The sequence below is a fragment of the Betta splendens genome, chromosome 10, assembly GCF_900634795.4.
Source record: "Betta splendens chromosome 10, fBetSpl5.4, whole genome shotgun sequence".
Classification (NCBI taxonomy): Eukaryota; Metazoa; Chordata; class Actinopteri; order Anabantiformes; family Osphronemidae; genus Betta; species Betta splendens.
Genome location: NC_040890.2, coordinates 16,858,645 through 16,873,610, shown reverse-complemented (window position 1 = coordinate 16,873,610; position 14,966 = coordinate 16,858,645). Strand labels below are relative to the sequence as shown.

General features: G+C 44.4%; 1 protein-coding gene across 6 annotated transcripts in view; it reads left to right on the top strand.

Moving 5' to 3' along the window:
- The window catches only part of lingo2 (leucine rich repeat and Ig domain containing 2), a 251,085-nt gene that overhangs the window by 88,543 nt on the left and 147,576 nt on the right, over positions 1-14,966 (top strand). For 4 of the 6 annotated variants that reach the window (XM_055512306.1, XM_055512305.1, XM_055512310.1 and 1 more), the window contains one exon: positions 11,691-11,789. The gene's annotated coding sequence lies outside the window, so the exon portion shown is untranslated. Of the gene's footprint in view, positions 1-7,126; positions 8,790-11,690; positions 11,790-12,138; positions 13,096-14,966 lie in introns of those variants that run through there. The other 2 variants (XR_008695839.1, XR_008695848.1) reach the window with 2 other exon arrangements.

Genomic DNA, 14,966 nt, shown 5'->3' with positions numbered 1-14,966 from the left:
CGGCCGCCACATTTTCCCTAACGTTGATCCACACTGCATCTTACAGTAGGTGTTACATGTTCCACATATAATACAGGTCCTATTTTAAACTTATTAAAATTCATAGAGGATAGTGATTTGTTGTGGGGCGCTGGGTGAGAGGTAATTTCCAAGATGCATGGCTTTATTTGTTCATTCAGACGTGGTGTGTGTGTGCTTCATTAATACAGGTGTCACACCTGAGGTGCCGCGATGTCAGATGTTAACATTTATTCTAAATTACTTTATTTATAACGGAGGCTTTTTGCCTGCTCTCCACCTGCAATCTCTATAGACTTTACTGACATTTCAACGTATGATATCAGTCAGGGGATGATTCATGGAGCTGATCATGCTTTTGGGGTCTTTTTAATTAGACTCTCTTGCAAGTTTGTTGCATCATTGTGTCTAATGTGTGGATTGTTGGGAGATTCTATTAGGGAAAATGTTTGTTATATCATATGCAGAGGGTCTGTCTGAAGGTCCCAGAAGCTTTGTAGAGCTTTGATACAAACAACTACACTGAGCTTGTTAATTTTCATGAACAAATCAGTGTCGTCACACATTGTGAATATTTTACAGTACATCAAACCTCGGTTTCATTATCTTCCTATTGCTCCACATTGCAGAAACACTTAGTAGTGTTGCCTTGACTGCAGAAAAAGTTGCATCTGCACGATTTATCCGCCGAGGCAGCTCCACGACCTCGTGGCCCTCAAAGCCTGGGACTGTGTATAATTTAAAGCATACACTGTACATGAAAGATGATTTCCACACGGCAGCAGCGTGGCATTGTTTATCCCCCCGCTCGTTGTGCTCCATCTATCAGGACGCATAATCCCCAGATGAGTGTGCTGTAGCTAACTATGTGAGCCATTCCCACCGAAGGATCAATAGTCTATTGTTCTCCATAACAAACTCCTATCACAGAATGAGTGATAATTAAGGCACGCGGTGCTGGAGCAGCCGTCAGCTCTGTGACGTGCTGAGTCCTATGCACTGAAATGATGCTGGGACTCATAACATCATAAAACATTTTAAACCAATATATATAAATAACAGCAGGTCCCTTGTTCTTCTGACAGACTGATTCTAATGATTAATGACAACATTTACAGCATTTAGAGATTATTTTACAGATGCACTTAGATGCGTTGGCTCTGAAACCCCTTAAAATATGGAAAGTTCTCCCACATTTGTCAGACAAAACAACACAAACTCAACCTTCAGCTACAAACACAGTCTGACACTAATCAACCAATACAAAATGAAGAATAAACCTCACTACCCTGTTCTAGTAGCATATAGACCCCCCTCCTCTCAGGTCAGAGCAGGATTGTGCTGCCTCAAACTTAGACATTTCTCCGTGCGCTCCGTGATTTGAGACGCTCCATTGGATGACAAAGACTGAGAGATTAGAACAGAGAATTTTGCAGCCTACAGTAGATGATGTTACGCGTCTGGTGCAACAGAGGATGATACTGGACAGCGTTGTGATGAGGACCCTGAGGCAATAAGAGGAAAGAGACTTATTCTGCTTTTCTTCCTAATTAAATGGTGAAATATAGAAAGTGCTGTGATGAAATATGCCAATAAAAACATGAAAATGTAAAACACCTAGTACCTTGGGAACCCGCAAACATTATGTCATACACAAGCCCGGCTTGTGGACTTTGCGTCTGTTATTCCGACATTCAGGAAAGCTCAGGAAGACAAACACAGCTAATAACAGGACCCCCTCGGAGACGCTGCTGCCATGATGCTGAGTGCCCACGCTGCTGTTGCTCCCATACAGTACCAGGCTGAGCCGCTTACCCCCCCCTCCATCTACAGCCCCATTTCTCTCCAGCGCCGTCTCCCTCTCTTTCCCTCTTCCTTCCTTCATCTCCGTCCTCTCCGCCGTCCTCCCGTCTCCGACCGAACGTCAGCTTTGAACCTGCGTCGCGTGTGGGTGAGCGACCCCTAAAAGCAGAGGGCTCCTTTTGCCACAGGTGAATCACCGGGCTGCGCTTTCATCTGGCAGTCAGGCGAGGGACTCCTCGGGAGCAGGAGCAGAGGGCGGCCGTGTTCTACGGCCAGACAACTCTGAATAATGAAGCGCAAGCCAGATATAAGAGGTGCAGAGGATCAGAGCCCACGTTTACAGACATGTTCCAAGTTTTTAAATCAAAAAATACATCATTTACATTGTTGAAAAGTTAACTATTCTATGTCCTGAAGTCACCACCTTAAAATAACAGTCATTTCCTTTTTAGAAATGTCTGTTATTTATAAAATGAGCTTAGAGCTTTCTCACAGCAGGAGGTGAAATAAGGAGCTTCTGAATGCAGAGTGAGAGTCAGGTCTGTCAGCTCGCTCCTTTGACTACATTACTGTTAAGCTGACTGGTCAGATCAGGACAAACTGGCCTCAGGCCACCCAAGCACCCCGCGCGTGAGAACGTCCATTATTTATCCCTCGCCCTCAGAGAACGCACGTGAGCGCACGGCGGCAGCCTCCTCAGCGGCGTCGTGCATAATTTCCCCTTTCACATACGCTAGTGACAACTCCGAGGTGGCCTATTTAAGAATCCTATCCAATATTCATGCGCTCCGCAAAATTCCGATTCATCCCATCAACATACTTTGACACGTCTGAGTTTTTCAAAAAAGTCCAGAGTCCCAGCAAGCCTCCAAACAGTAATACGCGACTGTGATATTATGGGAGACATCTCAAGGTCTTCCAGAGCAGCTCTCTAGGGTTGCCTAGCTACCAGGCAATTGAATGTCTCACAGCTCCCACTCTTTTCTTGTGTCTTGTTCAACATGAACCGAATGTTTGCATCTCTACACAGAGACAGAGGCTAGCTGCCAAGCACTACAAAGGAAGGCACATCAACACATGTTAATCATGCTCAATAAAAATCCCTATTCCTCATCCTACAAAGGGGATCTTTCACTAAATAATGAAAGACTGGCTGGGACTGATGAAGTCAGTATAATGTCAGTGCAGCCTTTAATAAACTCTTTTTTTTCATTATGTAACTGAGTGGCTCAGCAGCACATGTCAGATAGTCATTATTAACACTGGATAGACACAATGATTTTTAATATCAAGCTGTCAGTGTGTTTCATATTGTATCTGTGTACGGTGTCTGTTTATCCATCTGTGTGTCTGCGGTCTGTCTGTCTTTATGCAAGAACAAACCACATGATTAAAGAAAAAACAGGGTTCCGTCTAAATCCTCTTTAGAGAAGCGCAGCTTCTGCTTAGTCCTCCATCTTGCGATTGAGCTAAAAACCTCGGTTCTGAAGCGATATTTAGTGTCTTCAAGCTTATTGTTTTGCTTTTACAGTTGTCAGATTTACTGTTCTGGTTCCCTAGCAACATCAAATGAGTGTTTAAAGCCACAGCCCACATCTGGTTTAAGTGAATTAGGCTTAAAGGTCTGTGCTGCCTGTCAGGCCCCACGAGGAAGTTCCACTGTAACTGCTTGTCATCATGTGTGGCAGAAGACGAAGGCCCCGATCAGCCTCATCATCAAAGCCACAACAGGGCTGTTACTGGCTGGATGCAGCTACAGTACACAGTCATCACGGCGAGGAGCAGGACTGTACAAATAATTTGTCCTTCTTTTAATTGTCTCATGTCCAGAAACAGTAAATATGAGTCATTATGCCTAAAGTTAATTAATGTTGATTTAGCATAAATCCACAGGTTTACATTTAACAGAAAATAATCAATATGTAGCTATTTAAGCTAAAACGGAGCCTGCGAGTGAAACTAAGGCGCTGCTAATTCTGGATGACTTTATGGCAAATAAAGGAATAAATGTCCAGAATAACTGACTGGACTAATCACATACAACAAGTCAGTGATGCAGAGAAATATGAACTACATTCAAATTCTTATTTGCTTAATTGTTTTTCGTGACTGTAGGCTCAATAATTGTATGTCTGTAATTATGAATGTAAACATCCAAGTACATTTAATTATAGCAGCACATGACCAGTAGTAGCAAATGAGCAAATCTGCATATTTGAGCAGCTTTTAATGAATGCCTGAAACAATGAGTCAGTTATTGTAGTCTTCAACCCATTTTCCATGTCCATCTCCAGAACAATACATCAGAGTAAATCAAACAGTGTACAGAATATTTAATTACAATGGAGCCATTCTGTTTGGAGGAGTCTTGTACTGATGCCAAATGTTCTTTCTTTGGGGATTTTCATACAGTTGAGCTCAATGAAAGGTCAGCAAGTCCCCAGAATAATTGGTAGCGGTGGTCTGGGGACATCATCATCCGAGACTGTGCCGTTAGCAGGAAAAATAGTGACAAATACAAAAGAGCGAGCCTGAGGGCAAAACCACTAAGATAACTTTGTTCACATCTTTAGTGCCTTATGGTAAAAAGGCACGTCTGATCCGAAGTGTGGAAAAAACACCCACACTTCCAGCTAATGATGTAAGAAGAGAACCTCAGCACCTATTTGAATACTTGCCTTTCATGTCCATGTCGCTCAAAACAGCCACGCATTATTTGAATTCAAACAAACAAGCGGACGTTATGACCGTCCGCAGGTTCATGACTGTTCTACTTGCTCCTAGATCTACGCAGGGCCCTCGCAGTGATGGGCGTTCCCAAATTGCATGGTGGCGGTCCCGGCTCATCTTTATTCATCTTGGCGGACTAAGTGGCTTGTTCAGTCAGGGTAAATGTTTTCAAGGGGACGTCCAATCATCCGAATGAACGGTTCAGGGCAGCAGAGGTCAATCAACACCTCCGACAGCCTTCGGCGGAAACTTGGAGCTGACCGGCCTTTCTCCGAGGTCCACATGACAAAACGCCAACATGTGAAAGACAGACGTGAGAAAAGTGCAAGTGGTAATAACTAGTATTTTGCTGCTCAGCAATAACCTCAGTGTATATCCAGTGGGATATGTTCTTGATCAATAGCAGTGACTTGACAAATTGACCCGCAGATGAGAATTGCTGGCTTTCAATGGCCTCTCTGCTAACTGTGCTCTGATTCGGACCACAGAATTTACACCACTGGAAACGCAAGGTGCTCCCACCAGGCATTTGTTCAACTGTTGAACTCTGGATGACACCGGCCGAACAGGCAGTTTTCCATTGTTCAGTCTCAACTTTACAGACGCTGTGCAATGTTTGATTTCTCGGCCCATCGTGGCCAAGAGGCTAAACTGATGTTTTCTTCACACTGAAGATAGATTCACCAAAAAAGGGTCGTACATTGATTAGTTGTCAGTCTAACACGGGCCGTGAATCAAGCTGTGGGCAAAGCCAAATAGAAAAGAAATGAAAAGTGGGAGAAAGAAAAAGGAGAGAAGAACCTTATGGTTAATAGAGTATTTAATGGTTATCACATCACGTTTTATAAAGTCCACACCAATCGACAGATGTGTTGAGGCATATTTCCAGACACTGGAAAGAGGCTGTAAGAATTATCCACACGCATGATGCAAGTTTTCTAAGGGACAGAAAGAACCAAAGGCCACTATAATCAGCGACAGGGAAATTAATCAAGGTTTCTCCCTGCAGCCTTGGTTATTTGCTGGGACAGACTGTCTGCTCTGTCTTACCTGTTGAGAAGGTGCACGGAAGACAGACGTCGTGGCTCTGAGTGGCTTTGAAAGGTACATCAAAAGAGTGTAGCCAAATTCCTGAAACATAACAATGAGATCCCTGATTTTCAGACAGCTTTGATGTGAAATTTCTTGATGTTCCCTCATATTTTTCTCTTGTAGTACAAAATATGAGCACACCCGGGGAGAATGATAGAATGTCGCATGACTTTTTTTTAATTATTTTTTTTTTTAAACTTGCAATAATCTCTAATCTTTGCTCTTTGAAAACACGGTGCCTCCAGATTCAAGCGTGGTTGAGAGGCAAAAGCTTTGAATGACGGTTTCAGCTTCGGGGAATGACGTTAAACGCGTTGCAGCTGAACACACAACATGGAATCAATGCATGTTACTGCGTTTACCCACGGCTTAGCTGAAGCGCTTCTAGTGGGTGTTTAGCTGGACTTAGCAAACTTTTTTCCCAGGATATTAAAATTTTTGATTGGGCAGTAAAAATAAATTATGAAATAAAGACATAAATATTTATTAACGACTCATCATCCATCTGTAAACGTACACAATGGAAATGAAATTTGAATGATTAATCAGTGAAAGAGATCTTCATGGAGGAAACGGCGCGTCGGTGAGGGGAATATCATTGAGTCATTATAAGCTCATGAATTGGTAATGGAGCAGGCGAGTTTTCAGCTGAAGATTTTCTCACTTCTAATAAAGCCATGGAGTGACCTTGGTTACATCCTCAAGATAATTATCTTCCAAAATCAATGGTGGGGCCTTTGACAAATGTGATCATCAAGACAACTCAGCATCCCTGAGTACCACTTACTGGAATGTTTTCACCAGTCTTAACACAAGGCCAAAACATTCAGCGCTTTCATACTTTCTCGCTCTCCTACACACGTTTGTGCCCATTTACTTTCTAAGCTGCATTGCAAAGTTCTCGCTGCAATGTATAATTACAGTGTTTAAGGAGCTATAAAATGATTCCAGTTGGATTTTGGTGATGAACGTTTGTGGCTAATTCTTCAGCGAATGATTAGAAGGAAGGACGCTCTAATCCCTACAGACCTGTGAATAACAAATATATGTTTACTTACAGTAGATGTTTACTACGATGTGTACTTTCAAGCCTCCAGTACTGCACTTCTGATGCTGAGGAGGTGGGGCAGAAATACACTCACTGCTAACGTGGGATCATTTCAGGGACAAACTCTTTACAAATAATGTGTGGATATTAATAGATGTACAGGCGTCCTCCAAAGAAACGGGGTGAGACGAGGAACGTTCTGCTGAAGGAGTGAGGGAAAAGTATTTTTTACTGTACGTACTGTACAGTACGTCAGTGCCATGTTGGAGGTTTAGGAGTCTCCACACTGAATTAAACATTTGTCACTTCCAGCTTTTCTTCTAATGAGCTAACTTTGGCTGCATTTTATAAAAGTGTCTCACTGGTTTCTGCAGCGCTGAAGACTGTTTAACCAAACGTACAGTAGATCACCACAGTATGAATGTGTTTCCTCAGATCGAGGCCGAGGCAAAGCTACAGCACATGAAAGTAGGACCTGGGCGTCAGGAGCAAACCAGAAATGGGTGAACAAGTACAAAGGTTACGCAATCAAAGAGAGGTGAACATCGCAGGTCTTTGGCTGCTTGATCACTGTGGCTGAACTCTGTAACTCCAACATGAACTGTCCAGACGCTGCAAACCAAGAGCAGAAGTTGTGAGGGATGTAATTATCAGTCTATCACTACTGAGCCCAAAGAGCTTGTGAGACGGCCATGTGATCGGCAGGTAGGTCTAATTAAAGACCTGTTTGACGCTCACGGTGTGACCACACTCCAAGTGTTTTTGCTCGTGCTGCGTTTGGGGCGGAACCTGAGACCCACATGGATCGGAGTCAGAACCTCAGCCTGAAGCCTTGACCGCGCGCCGGGCTCCGGATGCAGCTGCTCCGTAGCGTTCTATACTGTAGAACCTGCGTGTTGCTGTGTTTATGCGTGACTCTCGCTAACTAAGTAATTCATTGCAGCTGCGCCTCTTGCGCCGCCACATTATTATTCCATAAGAACGGCAGCAAAGCACTCAGAGGCAGCGCATTGTTTCGGTGTGGATCACTTCAGCGTAACGCGGAGTTAATAACAACGAGCACGCGATGATTATCTGGGTTCTGTGTTTACGGAGGAGCGATGTGGCTGATTAACAGGAACGACACGCTTTTAGGTCTGTCAGGACTGAGGTGGACTCAAGTCCCGCTGAACCTCCAATTTTATACCTCCTTTTATCGTCAGCACTTTTATTTTTATTGTTCTGTTACTGGAGTATCTTTACAGCTTGACAATATGCAATCAACCGTCCAATCCAATTACTGTCATCATTATGATATATTAAAGGCAGTTCTGTAGTGCTTGGCTTATTACAGTGGATTCTAGGGGTCATTTGCTGCTTAATTGACTTGCTGGAGAACAGGAATGCACATAGCCACCGGCTTCTCTCACTGTTTACCTTTCCCCTGTGGCCGTGTTTCTGTTGATCATGGCAGCAGGTGCATATTGCAGGATTACTTTAGGTGATGCGTATAGCCTTGGGAAAGTGGGAAAGAAATGGGCTCTGCGAGAACAAGGAGAAAGTGCAGTTTAGCCGACACCGGAGTGAGAGCAGGGTCAAGTAGAAAACGCTGAAACAGCTCGACGGCAGAAGGAGAAAATCTACAGCAGAGTGGTTGGAGAACGCGGGCGGATTTTAGCAGAATGCAAATGTTTAGCAGGAGGTTATGAATGAAGGCGTGGCTAATCTATTCAGGTTTAAGGTATGAAATTAGCTGTGATTTAACCTTAAGGCGATGAACGAGGGTCAGCATAGAGAGATTTTCAAAATTGATTGGGTTTTTGAACGAAACTCAAGAAAGCAACACTGATGTTAAATGATGTGTCTGTATTGTTTTAGTTAAAGCAGACGCAAGGCAAATAAACGCATTGGGTCTCCAGTCTAGAAATACTAGAGTTTTTATCAGGTTAATAATTCATTTTCATAGCACGGTCCTTGGTGTAATTGTTGCGTAATGCCTCTGAGGATGTCTCAGAAGTATCTGATGCTGCTTTTCATGGAAGCGAAATTAATTATAAAGAGGATGAGATACCAAGCAGTGGGACGCTCCACACCAACTCCGGGGTCTTCCACAAGCCTAATCACGTCACTTAAAACATCTTCAGATAAGATTTTTAATGAACTTCTGAGACTCACTTGAGAAAGCCCCATTGGTTTCATGTTATGATGTTGAGTAGTATCACATGTGGCTCCATGAGGTGTGGGGAATGGGGAATACTGTGAAGGGCATGAGTACGGACCGTGTTGTCTGGGTCTAATCATCAGACGGGAAACAAGATCATCCACTAGGAACAATAGTGTTCTGCCTTTTCAATTAGCGTCTGACACACTTCTACCCACGGAGTTGGGTGTTTTCTAACTTCTGAGCGATGTGGGAACAGCAGCAGGACTCAGCTTCAATAACTGGAGAAGATTCATTCACTCATGCAGTGAGACGAATGAAGCAACAATAAAAAGCCCAAAAGCCATTAATGGGGAGGTTCCCCCGCGTGATGCAGCATAGATGGAGCTCGGGTTCCCTCGGTTCTGCATCCTTCATCCCTGGACAGGCTGAGATCCATGTGGAGCGGCTCAATCCCACTTCAAGTAAAAAAAGACAAAAGGAACTCCACTCATTCAGTGTTACTCAAATGTTTGAATATTGGCTTGAAAAAATAAAAATAAAACAAGTGCTGCACTGCTAATCCTTATGCAAAACACGGAAGAGGGAGAATTCAAAAGGAACGGTTTGAATAATAAATGCCCACAGCTGGAGAAAAACTACGTGAGAAAAAGACGAGGGAGCGGACGGCATCAGCAGATCTGGGACAAACAAGTAGGACGGGGGCTTCGGCGCAGGCTGCGGGTTTGACTAGTCACCCGCTTTTTCTACGGGCTATGTGGAAAACAAAGAACTCAGCATTCAACTTGTACTTCTAAAGCCCCCCCTCCTAATTTGCACACTGCTTACTACATCACATTCATGGGCCTCTCTCTCTCCAACCCACTGTCCCCGTCCAATTACTTCCCGCGTCTTTACCTCGCTCTCCAGCTTCCAGTGCTTCTGAGGCAGTCGCGAGTCAGCTTACACTAACCTTGTCCCAGTTGTCGCAGACAAATGTGATTGTACCTCATAAATCTCTGCCTGCTTGTCTCTTTTGTTCACAAGTGGGATAGCAGAAGTGATCCACGCCGCCGTACAATGCATCGGCAAATCCCAAGCTTTGTCGCCAGCAGAACAGTTCTGATACAGAAAGAGGGGAGGATTGTGTGGTGAAGATGGCTCCTTTTAGAAGCATTATATAATCTATGCAAGAGTCTACAATGTGTCATAATTTCTGTCTCATTCATTTTATGACTCTGAAATCATCAAACGCGTCTTTGGTCCTTGTCCAGCAGCGGTGGCTCTGCAGTTCCCTGGATGTGAGCGAAGTTCAAAGAATGGACGGACACCAAAGACGACCCGCTCTCAGCCTGCGTCCACTAACGCACCACTCATGTTTGGCTCCGGACGCGTGTCTCAACCTGGGTTCCATCGAACCCTAGGGGTTCGGCTGAATGAGGCCAAAGCCTTTTGGTGTTCAAGTGGTTTACACATTACTGCGTTAAAAAACATGTAAAAGAAAACAGTAAATATTCATTATTGTTGTAGCAATGACGCCTGATGGAAATTATGTGATAAGTTATTATTATAATACATAAGGTAATAAAAATCAAGTATTTCAGCGTGGTAGTATCACATACAGTCATGTCTTTGTATGTAATTTGTGAGTTCATCCATTTGTTATTTGAACACAGTGATGTTAATGCCTAGTACCTCACCAACGCATAGTCAGTTGTCTTTGTAAATTGATTCTGTCTCGTTCAACTGATTCTAAAAGGTGTCGACCAGAGGACTGGTGCAGAATGGAGCAGATTAGTAGATTAGTGTGAGTTTGATCCTGCAGGGATTTCCCCCGTGACTGTACATGTAGATGTGCAATACATGTTAGTAAGTGTAATTGAATTGTTTCTACACAACATTAGCTCGAGCAATCAGCTGTTAAAAGTGGCATCTACCAAATGAATGCACTGGCTACTAATTATGAGCTGGTCTCCTCAGATGTAGTGATTTAAAGGTAATGGGACTCACACTGAACAGACCTTAAATGGTTAAAAGCAGTTGAACTACTCACAACTGTGCCTGTGAATCCACTGTGTTTTAATCAATGCGTCCCTCTGGATGGCTGTCATCCCCACAACAGCCACTCCAGCTGAATTCTTCATGTTGTTTGTTGCTTGCGTGTGGGTTGTTCTCATTTGTTCACTTCACTACCAGCGCTCAGACGTGAAGGGTTTGTCTTGGAGATGGAGCACTTATTACACAGTGGTTTATGTTGACAATTTCTGTGCAATAGCGGTGTATTATTCAGGCCTAGTGAATTATGAATGCAGCATATTAATATTGAATGTAAACTTGGATAAGTGAGCATGTTTCTGTCCACGCGATTATTAGTTGAGAGAGAATACTAAGCTCTGAAGAATAATGAATGGAGTGTTGGTTTTACGCTGTACTTCGCTGAGTTTGTGGTGACTTTTGAGCCTCTCAGAGCTTTCGCTCCTCACTTCTCAAGAGAAATACATGAAAAGAAGTTTATATAAACTATATAAAGAAGACAGATTTATTGTTTGTAAGGTCACTCATTCACATTCAGGGACCTACACAGCGCGTCTATCACCGTATGCCGTGTTTAGCTCTACAACAGCATCTTCACATATAATGAGAAGCAAAGTCCCTCTATTTTCAGGCTTTTCTGTGAGAGATCTCAAGTGCAAAGAAAATTGATATAATGCCTTTATATATTGACAGGGTTTAAAAAGTTAACTAAAAGTTCATGCATGAAGCCTCTGCTCTCCTCCAGATGCATCCAGCTCCAAACTCTCCTTTATTTGCTCCCGTTTCCGCAGCCTGTTCCTCCCTAACCCTGTTTCTGGTTCCTCTCCTTCTCCTTTCTCATTACAGGAGCCGCGGGGGGGATGATGAACCCATCGAGCTTCACCCAAGTGTCCGCCTTTCCCGAGTTTGTTTGATGCTGTGGGTTCCTTGTCACGACACCTCCAGGTATCATCACCGGCCGGCTCATCTCTCTCCTCATCACCTTCCACTCAAACCCATTTTGTTCCACCTCCAACCCTTGTCATCCCCGCGTCCCTGAACATTATCTGCCATTCTACTAAACTAATTTGCTTACTTAAAGACCCTGCACACTCACGGTTTAGCCACATAGGTGATTATACTAATTGCGGCTGATTAGACCTCGACTCAGGACTGTGGGAGTGTGTGGAGATAACACTTGATTGGCATCACTTTCTCTCCGCTCGCATTTATTGCCCCACGAAGGGTGACGAATTAGACTTTTATCATTTTTGCTGATAATGGCAGCGTGGTGACCTTTTGTGTTTCAATTCAGAGCGATCGGATTCATCTGTGCCTCCCAACACAGCCGTGCCTGACTTGAGCCAGAGCGCAGGTCTGATGAGCCAAAGTAAATCAAAGCACCGAGGCCGTCTGGTGGCGCAGCGTTTGCAACTGAGTCCAAGCGACGCCTCTCGGTGTCTGGCGTGGAGTTGAAGTGATCTGCTGCACAGATTTCTTCCTATGACTCACTCTGTGGCCGGTCACTTCAAAACTATCCACATTCCTTAGTAATTGAATTTCCTTCGCAATCTTTTGGGTTGAGACGTACAAAAACAAATAAATGTACTGGAAACACAGCCTACCTCATGGATTACTGTATTAGTACTTAGCTGAGGTCATGACTGACTGAAGTGACCAGCATTCCTTGTCCTGGCATTCGACCGCGCTGCAGCACCGTGGACTTAATTGCATCCTCTCCTCTCCCTCGTCGGGGTGTTTAAGCAGAGTGCAACTCCTTCCCCACAGCCCCGAAACTTAAAATGAACTTCAAGGGAGGTGTTTGCTTTTTAAATTTATTACTGTCATTACACAACCAGCGGCACGCTACGATAACGCTTGATTGAGTGACCGAGAAACGCTGATAACGGGAGAATTAGGTGCCTTCGTTCTCTTTCTCATGCCATGCAAATCAATGATACCCAGCTGTGAGACACATAACAAAGAGAAGCCGCTGAAGAAAAGGCGTCCTGCGCGTCGTATTTCACCAGCAGCACCGCAAACAAGCTCCGGCACCGCGACGCTCGCTGTTGCTTTGCATTGCAGATGTAATTGCGTCTTTAAAAAGAAAAACATAATGATTCCAGCAAGGAAGGCTGCAAGTATGCATATTGTTGGAGGTCTGAAGATAAGTGGTATGAAATAAGGCACATTTGAGGAGAGTGGCACAAAGAGGAACATCTAGTGCCTTATCTGCCTAATGATATGTAGAAACGTCTCCATAGCTGCGCGCGAAACCGACACGACCATCGTGTGTGAATGCCGTAATCTGTTTTGGAAAAGGTGAGAGCTAAACTTGCGTCTGTGCACGAAGGAAGCTGACACAATGGGAAACGCGCCTCGCTTCGGCCCAGACAATGAATCTGTTGTTTTTTGGTTGTTCGGATGCATCTGCTGCAATTGCTGAGAGTCTTTCCAAGCCAACAGCTTACAGTGGAGTGAGCCAGCAGCCAGCAATCTGACAGTTATTTTTCAGTCTGTTGTGGAAATGGAGAAGCGAGTCCAAAGTGTCGGATACTCAGCTTATGGGAAGTTTGAAAATGTGACTTTCTTTTATTTCAGTCCGTCAGCTGGTTCCTAATTCAAATGTGGGGGATGCGACCGACCGCAGACGCAGTGGATCGGTTTATTGCAGTTGGGAGCCTGTTTGCGGCGTTTGGGCCCCGTGGACGCCGCGCATTTTGCGGAGCCCAATTTGAAGCCATTTGCACCTTGCTGGTTTGGTCACCTGCTGGCTGCTGTGGCCCACGTGATCCCATCGTTTGTCAGCGGCGCCTCTGTTCACGGTGCTGTTAGTTATCACAGAGGAGGTGAGGCATGAAATCCCACCTGTTGTACAGTCAGCTCATCAATACCAACGTGAGGAGCCCCTTCAGAATATAGAATATATGGGCTGTGCCCCGCAGATACATTAAGTGGAGTTACGAAGGCGTCCGGGCTCCACCACAGTCATTAGGATTCATCATGTGAGAACCATGTGTGTCACAGGAAATCCATCCTATTAGCTTCTGCATAGTAATTTGTGGTTTGTGGACTGACTGGCAGGTCAGCAGGTTGCTGAAGCTGTCACAACACACAAGAAAGTCCCAAAATACTCTTATTTACACGTCTGAATATGCAAATGAGCCGTTCTGTCTGCGTTTATTTTGTCATAAGGAAAACCTTGGTTGGCAGACAGTCGTAACTTCAGGGCATGTGGAGTGTGGTTTTATGAAGAGTGGCTATTTAAAGGAGTTTAAAAACACACATACTAGTCGTTCTCCCAAGGGAATATGCAAATGAGACTGCAGAGTTTTACTCATCCAATAACAAGATATTTTTTCATCTAAATATTTACCCTGAAGGTTGTTGTGAGCTAATGTGTTGGTTCCCGAATCGCTGAATTCGCACTGTGCCGCTTTGAGCCTGTCACACGAGCTGCTTCTATCAGAGACGCGCCGTCGTCTTGTGTTTTACAGCTAAAGACGCGACGTTCAACACCACTGGTCCGAAACTAAAAGCTGTGTTTCCCCATGCTAATAATCAAGAGGGAAATGAGGACGATGAAAAGCGGCTGCAGGAAAATGCGGAGGTCACATCATAGTTTAGCGGGAACATTTCCTACAGTGGAGTCCCGCGAGCGAGGAGGGCTCCACTCGGCGGCCATGAACGGGTGGTGACGCCCGTTAAAGCCGAGGAGCGAAAGGCGGACAGAACAGCATTTTGTGTACTTCTTATAATTTATGACTTGTGGTACTCAAGGAACATCCACTTTGCCTCCCCCACCGAGTATTTCATCTATTGTGCACAGCGGCAAATTTCTTTCCTGCTTGTCTGGAAGTGATTCAGCTCACAAAGACTGTTCCGAGCGATGGGGTTTTCCTGCGGGCGCTTCTCTTTACATGTGGATGGGGCTGAATGGGAGATTACGAGGCGTTGCCAAGGATTTCTGTTTTTTCAGTGTGTGGTAGCCAGAACACGAGTCCTTCACCAGTATAATACCACAATACTTACATTCAGGCCAACAGTCATTCTGGATAAGTCGCTTAAAGATTAAAGGTTCTATAATATTAGAACAGCAGGCCCTTCGTTACTCTCTGTACTGTAGTTTCCATCATCACCTTG